The following is a 14,705-nucleotide window of genomic DNA, read 5'->3' on the forward strand; positions in this document are numbered from 1 at the left end:
ATTTTATATATTTACTTATGTCATAATTCCTGTAATACTGATGTATATGTCTATTTCTATTCTTTTGTAAAGCCTGTGTTACTACGAATGTTATCTGTACTGTTATGTTCTTTAATGATGTATTTTGTACCTTTGTAATTGTATTCTTATGTTGTAAATTTATAATTGTATAGACACCAGTTCTTCAAATTAAGTTACATTTCACTGCACACGTTTCTGTTGGTCATAGTATATGCACAATATGTGACAAGTTGGGACTGTTAGTGTTTGCACGTGTGTTAATAAGGGACTGGTTAACAGCATTGCTGGTTCTAAGGACAATTCCAAAAACTTTGTTAGTGCGCAAGTGGTGGTTTATGGACTTTCTATATTGTCCACAAGACTCTTCGATGGTGATTGTGCACCTGCACAGTCGCAACAGATGGCTGCTGGCCGTCTCTACAAGGACTGCAGTGGGTCCACACCTTTGATGGCCCACCAATACCATAACCTCTACCACGACTACAGTGGGTCTGCTCTGTGATGACCTACCTACCAATATTCCTCAAAAGTTCGACTGACTCTGCAGTGGGTTTCCTCTGTTGTGGCCCATTACCTGTCTGCATGTCCAGAGTCAGCATTGTCTTTCCATGGAAGGACAACACTATTTCTTCAAGACTGCATGGAAATCTACTACTTCGGTGTGCATTTTCTTTTCCTCCTCAGACTTTGAAGAAAAAAAAAACACTTCAATTACTACTGTGATGAATGATCAGGACTGTATTTACGGACTGTGAGAAAATTTTAGCTTTTGACCAACATTGTATCAATAAGTGTGTGCATTCGATTTCTTTGTTATTGTAATTATAAAAAAAATTTAACAAATCTGTATTGGCCACTGCCCAAAACAATTCGTAAAATTTTTTGTGGGGAGCATGGGAGCTATGTAAGTAGGCTGTTTAGGTTTTTATGTTGGTAACGCCATGTAGTGCTCTATATGAAAATCACTGACTTGTGCTGTGTGCAGTCTGTGGCTGGTTTGCATCGTTGGAATTTGCCATTGTAGTGTTGGGCAGTTGGCTGTTAACAGCGCGCAGAGTTGCGCAGTTGGAGTGAGTCGCCAGCAGTGGTGGATGTGGGGAGAGAAATGGCGGAGGTTTGAGAGCTGATGATCTGGACGTGTGCCCATCAGAGACAGTAAATTTGTAAGACTGGATGTCATGAATATATATATATATATATATATATATATATATATATATATATATATATATATATAATGACTTTTGAACACTATTAAGGTAAATACATTGTTTGTTCTTTATCAAAATCTTTCGTTTGCTAACTATGCCTGTCAGCAGTTAGTGCCTTCAGTAGTTTGAATCTTTTATTTAGCTGGCAGTAGTGGCGCTCGCTGTATTGCAGTATTTCGAGTAACGAAGATTTTTGTGAGGTAAGTGATTTGTTAATGTTAGCCAGGGCCATTCTTTTGTAGGGATTATTGAAAGTCAGATTGCGGTGCGCTAAAAATATTGTGTGTCAGTTTAAACACAATCAATTATGATATTTCTAAGGGGACGTTTCACACTGTTGGGTAAATAAAGAGAGCGGGTACTGACGAAGACACTGCAACAATTCTACTACCATCGACGTATATCTCACGTAGTGATCGGGGAATAACAGTGCTGTACATAGTCGTTTACCTCGCTCTGTATGCGCATGAACTTGGATCAAAATTCACTAATATTGGTACGCAGTAACTTCCATTTTACTCCATGCAGTGGCTTGCTGAGTATACGAAGTGTTAAACAAATATTTTGAGAAGTGGTAGCGCCCACCGAGCTAGAAAAACAAAGCAAATAAATGTGGGTCCGGAAACGTGTACTGTGTAAGATATGACCACTTGACCATAGGAGTGGCTGACATAGTTTTGGATGTGGATATGAACGTAATCGTTGAGTTGGCGATCGATCAACAGTATCAACCGAGTTTATTTATTTATCCGAGTCTAAGGAATACTAAAACGAAATGTAATCCTAAAGCTAATGTAATGTTATTAACTGAGAGAATTTTGTTCTCCTTGAGCCCCATGTTCAGCAGTCAGAACGGCATGGTCACCCGCAGCAAACAAGTCTCCCATGTCACAGGAGTCACCAAAATTACTGTAAACCAGCAAGTGTTCAGAGTTCTACCTTGCTCCACATTTACAAAGTTCATCATCACACATGTTTCACTTCTTCAGATTAACTTTGTACCTTGTCACTCCTGTTCTCAGTCTGTTGAGCCTCTCCCTAGTTCCGTATTGGAGATGGCAGCCTGATGATAGCTTCTCTTTGGACTTTTTTTATACACATTTCATTTTGGTGGGTTTCTGCTAAAGTAATTGTTGGTGCTGTCGTAAAGAGGAAGTTTTTTTATGGATTTCAGTCGTGATGGATAAGGATGATTTCCAAACAATAGATGTCTTGGATCTGTTTCTTCCTTCTTCTTTTCAATCTCTGCTGCTACCTGTCTTCTTATATGCAGAGGTGCTACTTCCATGAGTAGGAGAACTTATGGAGAAGAGCTGGTCTTAGGCTGTCTGTGACTAAGCGACCTATCTCATGGAAATCCACATCAACGTGATTAGCACATACAGAGTTCCTCCAGGCTGGAGAGGCGTAATCTGCAGCGGACAAACACACAGCATGAGCGGATGTGCGGGGGGTCGCAGGAATGTGTTCCCCATGTGTATGTCACTTTGCGGACGAGATTGTTCATGGTGAATACCTTCTGTCTGGTGTCTATAGAGTGTTATTTGAAAGTTAAGGCATATTACAATTGTAACCCTATGTATTTGGAGTGAACACAGTGATTTAAACTGCGTCCTTTCTGGATGATGTACACCTTTCCACTAGCCTCCTTATAGCTTAGGTGGAATGCACACACTTGAGTTTTATCCACACTGGGTTTCAAGTCGCTGTCGTCGTAGTAGACTGGAAGTTCTTCGAGAGCAGATGTTAGCTTGGATTCTATTTCTTCAACGGTACTGCTAGATTATTGACAGCTGTGTCGTCTGCAAACGTGAAGACCAGGTTCCAGTGTTGAATGGTTGATCATTGACATATATTTTACATAATATCTGTTCCAGAACATTAGTCTAAGCTATTCAGTTGTGCAGCATCAGTCTTAGCAATTACGTTGTGCAACATTAGTCTAAGCAATTCAGCTGTGTTGTTCGAGTCATGGTGAACTTCAGTTTTTCGTCAACTAAGTATAACACACGCTCTTCCCCTTCAATCGCGCGGACTGAGAAGGGCCTTCCGCTGTTTATGTTTCGAATGCTAGAGTACCTGTTTCGCTAAGACGGAGGAACAGTTGACCGAACAGATGGTAGTTTTTGACGCGGATATTTTTCAGTGCAGGGACCAAGGGCTGCTAGGATACTTCAGTTTACTAAACCATAGCAGAACTCATTTCAGCAATATCATTCGGTAAGTCATAAGCTTTCAATGTTAACAAGAGGTGCAAGAGAGAAAATAACATACAGTGAACCACTCGTCCGTACATTCAGCACACTAGCAGTAAACACAGAAGTTTTCATGACAGATACGAATTTCGAGTAATTTTCAATGGTATAACACATACGAACGCGACTGAAACTACAACACTACACCATATTTGTTCATTTCGAGCTTTATCTCTGCCTGAAGTTACGCCGCTGGGTAAGATCGTGCTCATATGACAGAAAGCCAAAAATTACAAACACAGAGAACGAAGTAGCGGTCAGAATTTAGTGTCTAGACTGTGTAGTGAACAGGCCAGGCGCAGTGACTCGAGACCAAGCAGACATGCGTGGTGCATGCGATTGCAATGAACGGCCGTTCCTCATTAATGACGACAATGAGGATCGGCGCATTATACAGGCTCATCGTTTTACGATTAATTGACTCAGGAGCCATTTCCCGTTGATATACTGATGAGGAAGTTCCAACGGATCCTATACAAGAAGTTTCGATGTTGCACTCGTCTTCGACAATGTGTGCCCACCTACGGGTCAGTGCGTATCATATTTTCTGAAAGTGCTACGTTCGTAGATATCTGACCTTGTATTCAGTAGTATGGATCTTGCTCCCAGCTATGTTCATTATTTATTATGCAAAAATGAGTTACCTAGTGCTGATAATTTTCATAGTGACGAAAATATAAAGATTGCTGCTATATTTGTTCCATCCCCAGGATCAGATTTATTTACACAGGAAAAAAAAAAAAAATACTGATCCCATCAAATGCCGAATACGTTCCACCATCGCTCAAAGACTGCTCTGTCTTTAAATTGAGTGTTATCAAGCCATTAGGGTTGCATCATTTGAGTAAAACTGATTTAAATGAACAGAATTAATGGGCATCGTGTCAGTGAGTTACACGTCACAATACTGCATCAAGAAGTTTATCCTGAAGGAACACCATAGCCAAATTCTGATTTTTAAACAAATCCTCTTCAGACTGCTATTGCTGGCGTATCTACTGCGACCTAGTACAGTGGTATTTTAGTAGCATGAGTCCCCAGAGGGTCAAAATTATTTTTAAACTAAACATTGGAAGCTAATTTGTGAACAGTTACCTCTTTTCGGTACAAGCATTTCAACGGCAACAAATCCCTTCGTTAAGCAAAACAGCGTATTAGATCTTTGCAGATTACACCCTATTTATGAATGGCGCCTGTATTCCTCTACTAGCTAACTGGTTAGATTGCTACATTCTAGGCGATTGATCACACACACAGTTACGAAGTGGGTCGATAGGACACTGGACTAATTAAGCGAAAAGTAGTTACTAGTCTTCATAACAATTCAGATTTCTCATAGTACAACCACAGAAGTGCAACCATACACAACGTAACACACTGTTTTCGGATCCAGAGTTAATTCTGTGGGAGGGTCACAGCAGTGCTTCGCGGACAGTGACAGGAAGTATACAGAACAGTTCATCATGGATGAACTGAGATTTGAGTAAAAAATTCTCTCTTCTAACTGCCGGTGTTCAGTTCTTTTTCTTTAACGTATGGTCAAAGATTCCGAAAGAGAATCAGGAATAATAATCATAGCACGCTCTGGTAAGGGAGACATATGCACTGGAGTAAGTTAAGCTCTCCATGGACAGTTAAAACGATGCTAGAGACTACTAAAGAGACATACATTTCCGTCACGAATTAAAACCAACATCTTTGCATATGGTAGCAGTAACAAAATGCCATACAAATAAATTCGAAGTTGCTGTTCTGTCATTAAACTTCAGAGATGACGAACAGTGATGGATCAGAGATTGCAAGAACAAGTTTTAGTGTTATTGAAGAATTATTGGATATTGTGACTGGCTTTTGCATAATAAAAGCAAACGTGTTCTCAAGAGAAATAAAACCTACATACTAAGGTAACTTTTTTTTCATCAGCTTAACGATACGAGTCTCGTGATAGTAAGCTAAGTTGTGGTTATCATTCTGGAATTCAAAACAGCGTAAGGTACTCTACAGTCTTTTGTTTTTATAACCTGTTTAAAATTTATAGTGTATCATAGTTTCTCAAATCAGATGCCCGTTCATTTAAGATCAAAATGATCTGACGCTGGTACCTCAGCAAGAGTGGTTTGATATCGCTATGTGATAAACAGGGAACTGCAGAGCCAGTGACTAACCGTCAGTGATCAAAATTAAATTCTGTGTTATGAAAATTAAATATTTATTTGGGTTATCATAGCTGCATATTTATAACGGTTTTCAGTCTTCATCAGTAAAGTACAGTCACTGGTTGACCATTAGTAATGTACCATTATTTGTCACAATGAACGATGACATTGTGTTAGTTTTATTTGCAACTCATTTCCACTTAAACTAAAAAATTGCAACTGCAGAATACACTCATATATTAGCACAATAATTTGTTATTACACACCATTCAGTGCCAAATAACCTGTCTTTCTGATACGTGCTGCAGCAATAGAAATGAAATTCGTTCAAATTAGCCCAGTAACATGCACCTAGACGTCCACAAAGACAAAAAATCTAAATGTTCGAATAATTTTTGCACGTAATGCATGCAATTTGTATTTCATAAGGAGTCGTTTACTTATAATTTTGCTTTGTTTGACATAATAAGTTTAAATTTTGTGAACTGAACTTCAGACGTTACCATTTTAACGTCAGAAATTTCCCATATATGGGACTGTTAGCTGCAGTATTAAAATATCCAAGTGCACAAACCTACTTTCTTCAAACGTACTGTATATGAGAAACAGATACTCCAATGCATCCAGGAAAGAATTTGATGATTGTAAGTCAATAAGATTTGAACTGTCTTTTTTGACTGGTACTATCATTGTATGGTCTCTATTATAGTACTTCAATATCGAAATAAAATACTACAAGAAATTGTGAATGAGATAACCATTACAAACAAACATCCCGATTCCAAAGAAAATGGACACTTTCTCGTTATTTGTCACAGAAGGAGTATTCATACTGCCCAAATCAGTATTTTGACCAATCCTTATACAAACCATACAGTAGTCGATGATATTCAATTAGTAATGATTAGCTAACTGTAACATTACGAATGATTTAAACAATTACTTCTTCTGAGTAAGTGACTGTGAGAGCCACAACAGCACAATTCATAGCAGAGCTCTATTACACGTTGTATTTATTCTATTGTTTCACTAAGATCGCTTCCGTGAAATTTTCTGACATTTGGTAGTGTCATGCAAGCGTGATTTTCTCATTTTTCAATTCGCCGCGATTATACGTCTCAGAGAACCTTTTAGTGTAGTCAAAATATAAGTCAAGTTTCTTCAAATAGTAGACCTTCATCAAATTACCACAGGCGACTAAGAAACAACGAATATAACCCAGCAGCAAACAGGCAAATTTCTTCGAACTGGATTCGATAGAACAAATTTTAAATTGGCAGAATGCAGTCTATTTTTTCTATCATTATGTTACAAACGTTGTCTTATACAAATTTCAGATGCGTGATGGTTAGTAATAGTAGCTTTTAATGAAAACTGAGAAGCTATGAGCGTAATATGGACCAACTCTTCAAACTGTCGAGGGTGTCCCAAAGACGAAAGAGTTGAGCCCATATCTGCGCTCAGGACCCTCACGTATTTTGTATTACTGAATAGATTTTCATTCGTGCAAGAATTTGGATAGGGACTTTTGATATTAATTTTCACAGTGTAAGTAGCCATTAAAGAGTTGGTCGGCCATTGCCCTCTTAGCTCCCTGAGGTATTTTACTTACTCTCTCTTTATCGTTTGGTGATTGTTCGATAATAATTCCAAGTTATTATTACTCTTGTTACTTCACTGCTTAGAAACTTATCTGTAATAAATTTAACAAAGAAATTAACATCAGTTCTATGAGTAACATTGCAATTAAAATAACAAAAATTTGGTTCTTACAACACAAAATAATCAAGCACTGCAAACTAAAAGCGATGTAAGTAAGTATCAACTAAGTTTTGACATGGGCGATATACTAATTTCAATGACGAATGCTAACCACGAAGAAATTTCGAATACACTTGAAAAATAATGAAGACGGTTGCTCTTAACATTGTTCTGGTTCAGTGAATATGCCCAGTAATTTATTTATTAACGTATATTAAGGAAAAATTTATCCAGTTAAATGACAGACAGGGAATACAAACTAGTGCAAAATTCACAATACTCTACTTATTAACCATTATAATAAATAAATCAACGTAGAAGACAATATAGATTAATAACATTCTGAATTTATAGATTCGCTTCCGTATACATGAATAACACTAGTAGTAGTTGCAGTCATTACTAAGAAATGAGAGTCTGCTACTTAGTTCCACAAACACATAAGGCAGTTTCTACCTTCCAAAGTAAAATCTGAGCGACGTGTGAACAGCAACCACCATTTACAGCCAACAGTCGAATAAAAATGACGACATTCACATAATCTCCACCATAAGCTCCATAAAGGAGCGAGGCTTTCCGTCATTCAAAACAGCAAATCACATTCGTAATAACTGCTACGAAATAGCAGTTTGACTGCAACCCATTTGAATAATTTACCAATTATAGCGATGTAGTGTTGTAGTGATGGCCGGAAAAAATATTACAAACGGGTTCTTATTATTTTAACGTGCAACGTAGTTTTGTTTCTTGTTATGTGTGTTTTGTTATTCGCCAGAACATAATGCATGATTTTATTAGTACATGCCACTGAATTAAACTATTTAATTGACTGTAGAATGTGTGATATAAGTAGATATTGTCATGAACTGTGCTCTATTTTTAAGTCATTAGTTTGCAGCCCACACCGTTACGTGTCGATCCAGCCCCGCAGTGGGAATTATATTACTGTAGGGTTTTATATCACTACGACCACATGTAAAGAAACAAAAATCATCTACTTGATGATAGAAAACTTTTCCCGATTTGGAGGAACTGTAATTTGAAGGAACTGGGATTGTAATCGGAGGTCGCAAAATACTGCGAAGTTTATTGAAAACATCTAGAACCAAACCACTGGAATCTGGTTCAAATAAACATTTAGAACCGAAAATCAAATTGCAAAGCTGTTTGCCTCCACCCTTTGTGACTTTTAGAGCAAAACTGTATTTTTTCATCAAAGTTATTCTTAGTGTTCGTTGTTCCTTGCTGGTACGCTTCATAACAATATCTGAAATGACGATATTAAAGTCTTTTCTAGAATCTTGGCCCCCCTTTTTGTTGGAACAGCATTGGGATTTCGTTATTGACATGTATTTGCACTGAGAGATGAGAATCAAGGATAACTGGTAGACTCCATAGCGTACAGCATTCATCGGATTATAAGGCCCCAGACAGTTGCCAAGCTGTTCTCACTTATCCTGTTTGACGCATTGCAGATCAAAGTACACAGGATGATTCACAACTTGTACTACGGGCTCCTGGGGTTGTGGAGGAGACTAAGCAGATAACTCTTTGATAAAGAACCAATTTCCGGAAATTTGCCGTTTGAATGTCAAATAAGTGTGAAGATCGGATCACTTACAAAACTCAAGCTTGAATGTTCGCACACAATCTGAGAAGAGGGCGCTGTCGTCCGTCTCTGTTGCAATTATGACATTACATTCAATTTGCGACAGACTACAAGAACGGCTGTGGGAAACTGGGGTGTTCCACGGACGCACCACACACTCTACTTTGAAGCGATCGTCCTTCTTCACCTAGAAGAGAACCCGACGACGCACACTCGAAACATTCTCCATGCCATATGTTAGTACAGGGCACACACGTCAGAGCTCATTCTTTCCACTGTGTGTGTAGCTTGAAACAAGAGATCCGAATATGACCCGAGCTTCAAACTTACTTTACATCCAAACGGCACATTTCCGGAAATGGATCCCTTACCAACACCTTATCTACGAAGTAACCTCTACATCATGTAGAAGCTCTAAACAGAAATTGCGAAACACTCTGCGTGTTACCAGAAATACTTTCAGAAACCCTGGGGTTGAATTCCTCTTGTCAATGTACTCCCCTTGTTTTAGTACACGCGGTTCACATGAAAATATCTGCTGGCCAGTGTGGCCGAGCGGTTCTAGGCGCTTCAGTCTGGAACCGCGCGACCGCTACGGTCGCAGGTTCGAATCCTGCCTCGGGCATGAATGTGTATGATGTCCTTCGGTTAGTTAGCTTTAAGTAGTTCTAAGTTCTATGTGACTGATGACCTCAGATGTTAAGTCCCATAGTGGTCAGAGCCATTTGAACCATTTTTTGAAAATATCTATGGTACAGTTCAGTATAGAGATGAGCACCAATTCAAAATTAATATGTCGGCTGGAATTATAGGTATCCGTCGTTCGAAGCGTCTAAAAGATGTTGCTGACAAGGCCTTTACTGAGAACACTTTTACAAACTTAGTGTAGGACGCGTCCATTTTCTTATGAGGAAACAAACGGTATACAAGTACACATAAAACATGTGAAATTTCATTATGCCTATCCTAAATGCTTACGATGATATTTACCATAACAGATTAATGGGTATTTTCATAACCTGAACGTCCCTCTGACTCTGTATTTTGGATTATTCTCTATGGTGCCACCAAAAAAAATTAATTAATACAGGATGACGCACCTAACATACGCCAACCGAAAAGATCTAGAAAGAACCACTATAACCAGGGGACGTGTTCGCTGTTACATTGCTCACTGTGGCAAATTTTCTGACTAAGTTTAACGTTTGTAGCTGCAGAATTATGACACCGGCAGTTTTTAATGGAACTATATACTTTTTCTTGTAACATCGGAAAGAGTCTTCGGAAAGGACTTCAAAAAGAAGAAGACTGTACCACTGTCAGGAGAAGAGGCCGCACAAACGTCCGTCCTACTGCGCCAAATATAAGAAAACACGTAGCTCGTTTTTTTTACCGGTGAACATCAAGCGCTTCAGTCTGTGCTCTGGTGTTATAGCAATCAGTCAGTTTACTCGTAAAGCCTCTTACAATGTCTACTACAGTCGGAAAAGTGCACCTGGTTTGTTTATGGTGAATGGCCCCAAACTTTTAGAGCAGCGATGCGGTCTAACGCTGGAAAGTATATCGATATGCCCAGCCCTCACAGTCTGTTTAGCAATTATTGTTCAAATGTTCAAATGTGTGTGAAATCTTATGGGACTTAACTGCTAAGGTCATCAGTCCCTAAGCTTACACACTACTTAATCTAAATTATCCTAAGGACAAACACATACACCCATGCCCGAGGAAGGACTCGAATCTCCGCCGGGACCAGCCGCACAGTCCATGACTGCAGCGCCTGAGACCGCTCGGCTAATCCCGCGCGATAGCAATTATTGTTTCAAAAGAAATCAAGAAAGTGAAAGTAGCCGTAGCACACTGTTGGCATGTACAACGGGGCAGCTTGAATGAGCGTGTGTTCCGCGAATATTACGTTCTATTTCACTCCATCAACCGTTTCCTGGAAATGACTTCCAGAATCATTTGCAGTTCTCCGAATGGTCTCTACGAAAACTATAAGGTGTTGTGTCATATCTACGCAAGAGTTTGTTTACGGATAAAGCATCGCTTACAAATTGTTGGTAAATCTATCTTAGCAATGTGCAGTATAGTCAACTGAAAATCCACTCCGGTTGAGAGAACTGGAACAACGGTGGTGGCATTGGAAGTGTGGCTTCTCAAGAACCACATTTTTCGTCCCTGTAAGTACGCAAGTACAGGGCCCGGCAGAATGAATTGTAGGCTATAAAAAGGACAGAACTTCTGAACTATATCACAAATTTATTGAAACACACATGGAAACCAAAGAAAAATGTATGCCATTACATATGATAGGCACCCTTCAACCGGTTTTGGATGTAACAGTGTAATACCATAGAGGTGTTCGCCATCATGTTCCACGCATTCCTCCAGTCGACGAATAAAAGCTTGCATCACCTACATGAGTTTCTCATGGGGACTACCTTGGGTACGCGGCGCCCAGTACCCGTAATTCTGTTTGTTTACGCGAACTTGAATTTGTATTGGGGGAAGTGTAGGTTATCACGGATGATGCGTCGTTGGAAACAACCTGGAATTATTTAGTCCAAAGGGATCTCAAACAGTAGAACGGTGGGGACTCCGGATAAGTGCTTGTCGCGCCTCCTCCACCAGATCCAACGTCTACTGTTTCCCTCGTCACAATGGACTTTTCTTCTTTGCACAACGTGCGTTAATCCTGAACTAATACTCTTGCTGTACTATCGTCCGATGATCCGCGTCTTTCTTATGTCGTTTCAACTCTAAATAGCAAAGTAATAATCGCTGAACAGTGATGAGAGCCTCGTTTTTTTAAAGTATGCCTCGATGGTGAATGTTCGATGCTCAGAACGCAACAAGGTCATAATTACAAATGATGGTCCTTCCTTAAAGCAGCGCCCACATATTTATTTCTCACTGGCCTGACAGCGACGACATAGCACATGATTCAAATCCTTCTATTCATTCTTCCAGTCCCTATGACAGAATATTTCGAGATCGTCGTATCGGTCGTTCCGGAAACACACTCACTAGAATTAACATCTCTGTATTTTTATCTGTAGGAAGAGCTAAAAAAGGATATGAAATGCCGTATAACAACGCCCAGCGCTGCGTAAATGCAGATGAAATAAAACGTGCAATCTTGTCTGCCCGAAATCGCTTTGTAGTATGTATTACTGTTGAAAGTCAACATTTCCAGTACCTGACACTACAATGATAATAATATACATACGAACCGTACCTGGGTTCAGTGAAAGTACACGGCACCCAACTCTGCGTCAGAATGGCAACATCAGTTGATTCTAGCAATGGGATTTTATCACCAGTACCGTCTATCCTGCAGCAGTAAGTATGTAAATTCGTCTTCCTACAGAGATGTGGGTAATTATCAGAAAGGACTCAGCATTAACAGTTTTCCGATCTTTTGTCACAGCAAAGCAACCTCAAGTACGAGGATCTTCCTGTAGGAACTTCTGTGCGTAAACTATGCTAGGTGGGGCAAAAATTGTTAAATATACTTTGTCATGCAAAAATTGGTTCTCAAACAGGACAAATAATATTTTTAATGAAAACCACCCATTTCATGAACGGTATCGGGCTGTACTGCATAGCAGATAAAATTTGTGCATAACGGTACTAAGCCCGACATATGGAACTACAAAAATCGATAGATGTTATGAGACTGATGTACTTGCCTAAGTGATGGCACACGACATTGAGACTGTTGCTGATCTGAGGATGTGGATACGATACCTGCCCCTCCACCCTTGAAGAGAAATCTATGTTCTGAACGCTATTCTTGTTCTCCCGTACCACGGCCTCCATCATTATCACATGGTCAACTGATCAATACTAGATGAGGAAATGTTTCCAACTAGAGAAGTCTAACTCCTCGAGGTCTCCATTTTTATTCTTATTTTTTGTAACCAAGATTTCGACACAGTACTCGTACCGAGTTTTAAACATAAGTTGATACGTACATCCCATGTCAGCTCATCTTTTTTTAAAACCTATATAAATCTCGCGCCAACGGCCTTGCCATAGTGGTAACACCGGTTCCCGTCAGATCACCGCAGTTAAGCGCTATTGGACTGGAGTAGCACTTGGATGGGTGACCATCCGGTCTGCCCAGCGCTGTTGGCAAGCGGGACGCACTCAGCCCTTGTGAGGCCAACTGAGGAGCTACCTGATTGAGATGTAGCGGCTCCGGTTTCGGAAACTGACATACGGCCGGGAGAGCGGTGTGTTGACCACATGCCCCTCCATATCCGCGTGCTGTGACGCCTGTGGGCTGAGGATGACACGGCGGCCGGTAGGTGCCTTTGGGCCTTCATGACCTGTTCGGGAGGAGTTTATATAAATCTCCAAATTCAGTCACAAAATGGTTAAAAGCTACACTGAGGTGGCAAAATTCGTGGGATAGCGATATCCACTTATAAAGATAGCGGTAGTATCGTGTGCACAAGGGATAATAGGGCAGTGGATTGTCAGAGCTGTTAGCTGCACTCAGGTGATGGACTGGGTCCTCCGGTCAAACTGAACAGATCATTGACTGGAAATGGTTACGTTCGGTTACTTGGAGACCATTTGCAGCCATTCAAGGACTTCATGTTCCCAAACAGCGACGAAATTTTTACGGATGACAATGCTCCATGTCACCGAGCCACAATTGTTCGCTGTTGGTTTGAAGAATATTCTAGACGTTTTTTAGTGAGTGACTTGGCCACTCAGATCTTCCGACATGAATCCGTCGAACATTTGTGGGACATAATCGACAGGTCAGTTCGTGCACAAAATCCTGCACTGGCAACACTTTCGCAGTTCTGTACGGCTCATTATTTCTGCAGGGGACTTCCAACGATTTGTTGAGTCTATGCCACGTCGAGTCGCTGCACTACGCCGGGCAAAAGGAGGTCCAACACGATAGTAGGAGGTATCCCATGACTTTCGTCATCTCAGTTTATAGCAACTCGTATATATCTTTTTTCTCGGGTGCTCGTTACCGACCGACAAAAATCAGTGTGCTAAGGATGTAAAATTCTCCTCATTGTATTATACACTTTTTGTTAGATTTTATTTTAATTTCAATAGAGCTGTATTACTTAAATCAGCCATTTTATGTCTATCAAGTGGATAGAGACCTTGGCCGTGCAGTTCTAGGCGCTACAGTCTGGAACCGAGCGACCGCTACGGTCGCAGGTTCGAACCCTGCCTCGGGCGTGGATGTGTGTGATGTCCTGATGTTCGTTAGGTTTAGTTAGTTCTACCTTCTAGGCGACTGATGACCTCAGAAGTTAAGTCGCATAGTGCTCAGAGCCATTTGATAGAGACCTTCTGTTTGTTTTCTAATGTCACTACTGCGATTTAATCCAGCACGGCACGAGTAGTAAGAACACTAGATGATTAGAACTAACTATGAATGCTTGTGTGCGTTATATCGGCAACATTCGTCTGTTTGACAATATAAGCTCTCCACACACCCAGTTGTGTTGGTAGCGGTCAGACGTGCTATGTGACTACCACAAGCTATGTTTATTTCATCGGCTTTTCAGTGCACGTGCACCCCAGTACCTTGCATCGGAGATTAAGTACCTGTCGTCTTATCGTAATCGAAACACAAGGTCTCACTTGTTTAGTAGCCTGGCTGTTTCCATTCATAAAACATAAATATCTGTAGTGTCCTTCTATACTACTG

At 40.2% G+C, this 14,705-nt stretch overlaps 1 pseudogene; it reads left to right on the plus strand.

Moving 5' to 3' along the window:
* Positions 1-13,035: 13,035 nt before the first annotated feature.
* On the plus strand, positions 13,036-13,153 carry LOC124557033 (annotated as a pseudogene).
* Positions 13,154-14,705: the final 1,552 nt, after the last annotated feature.

This window comes from Schistocerca americana, chromosome X, assembly GCF_021461395.2.
Source record: "Schistocerca americana isolate TAMUIC-IGC-003095 chromosome X, iqSchAmer2.1, whole genome shotgun sequence".
Classification (NCBI taxonomy): Eukaryota; Metazoa; Arthropoda; class Insecta; order Orthoptera; family Acrididae; genus Schistocerca; species Schistocerca americana.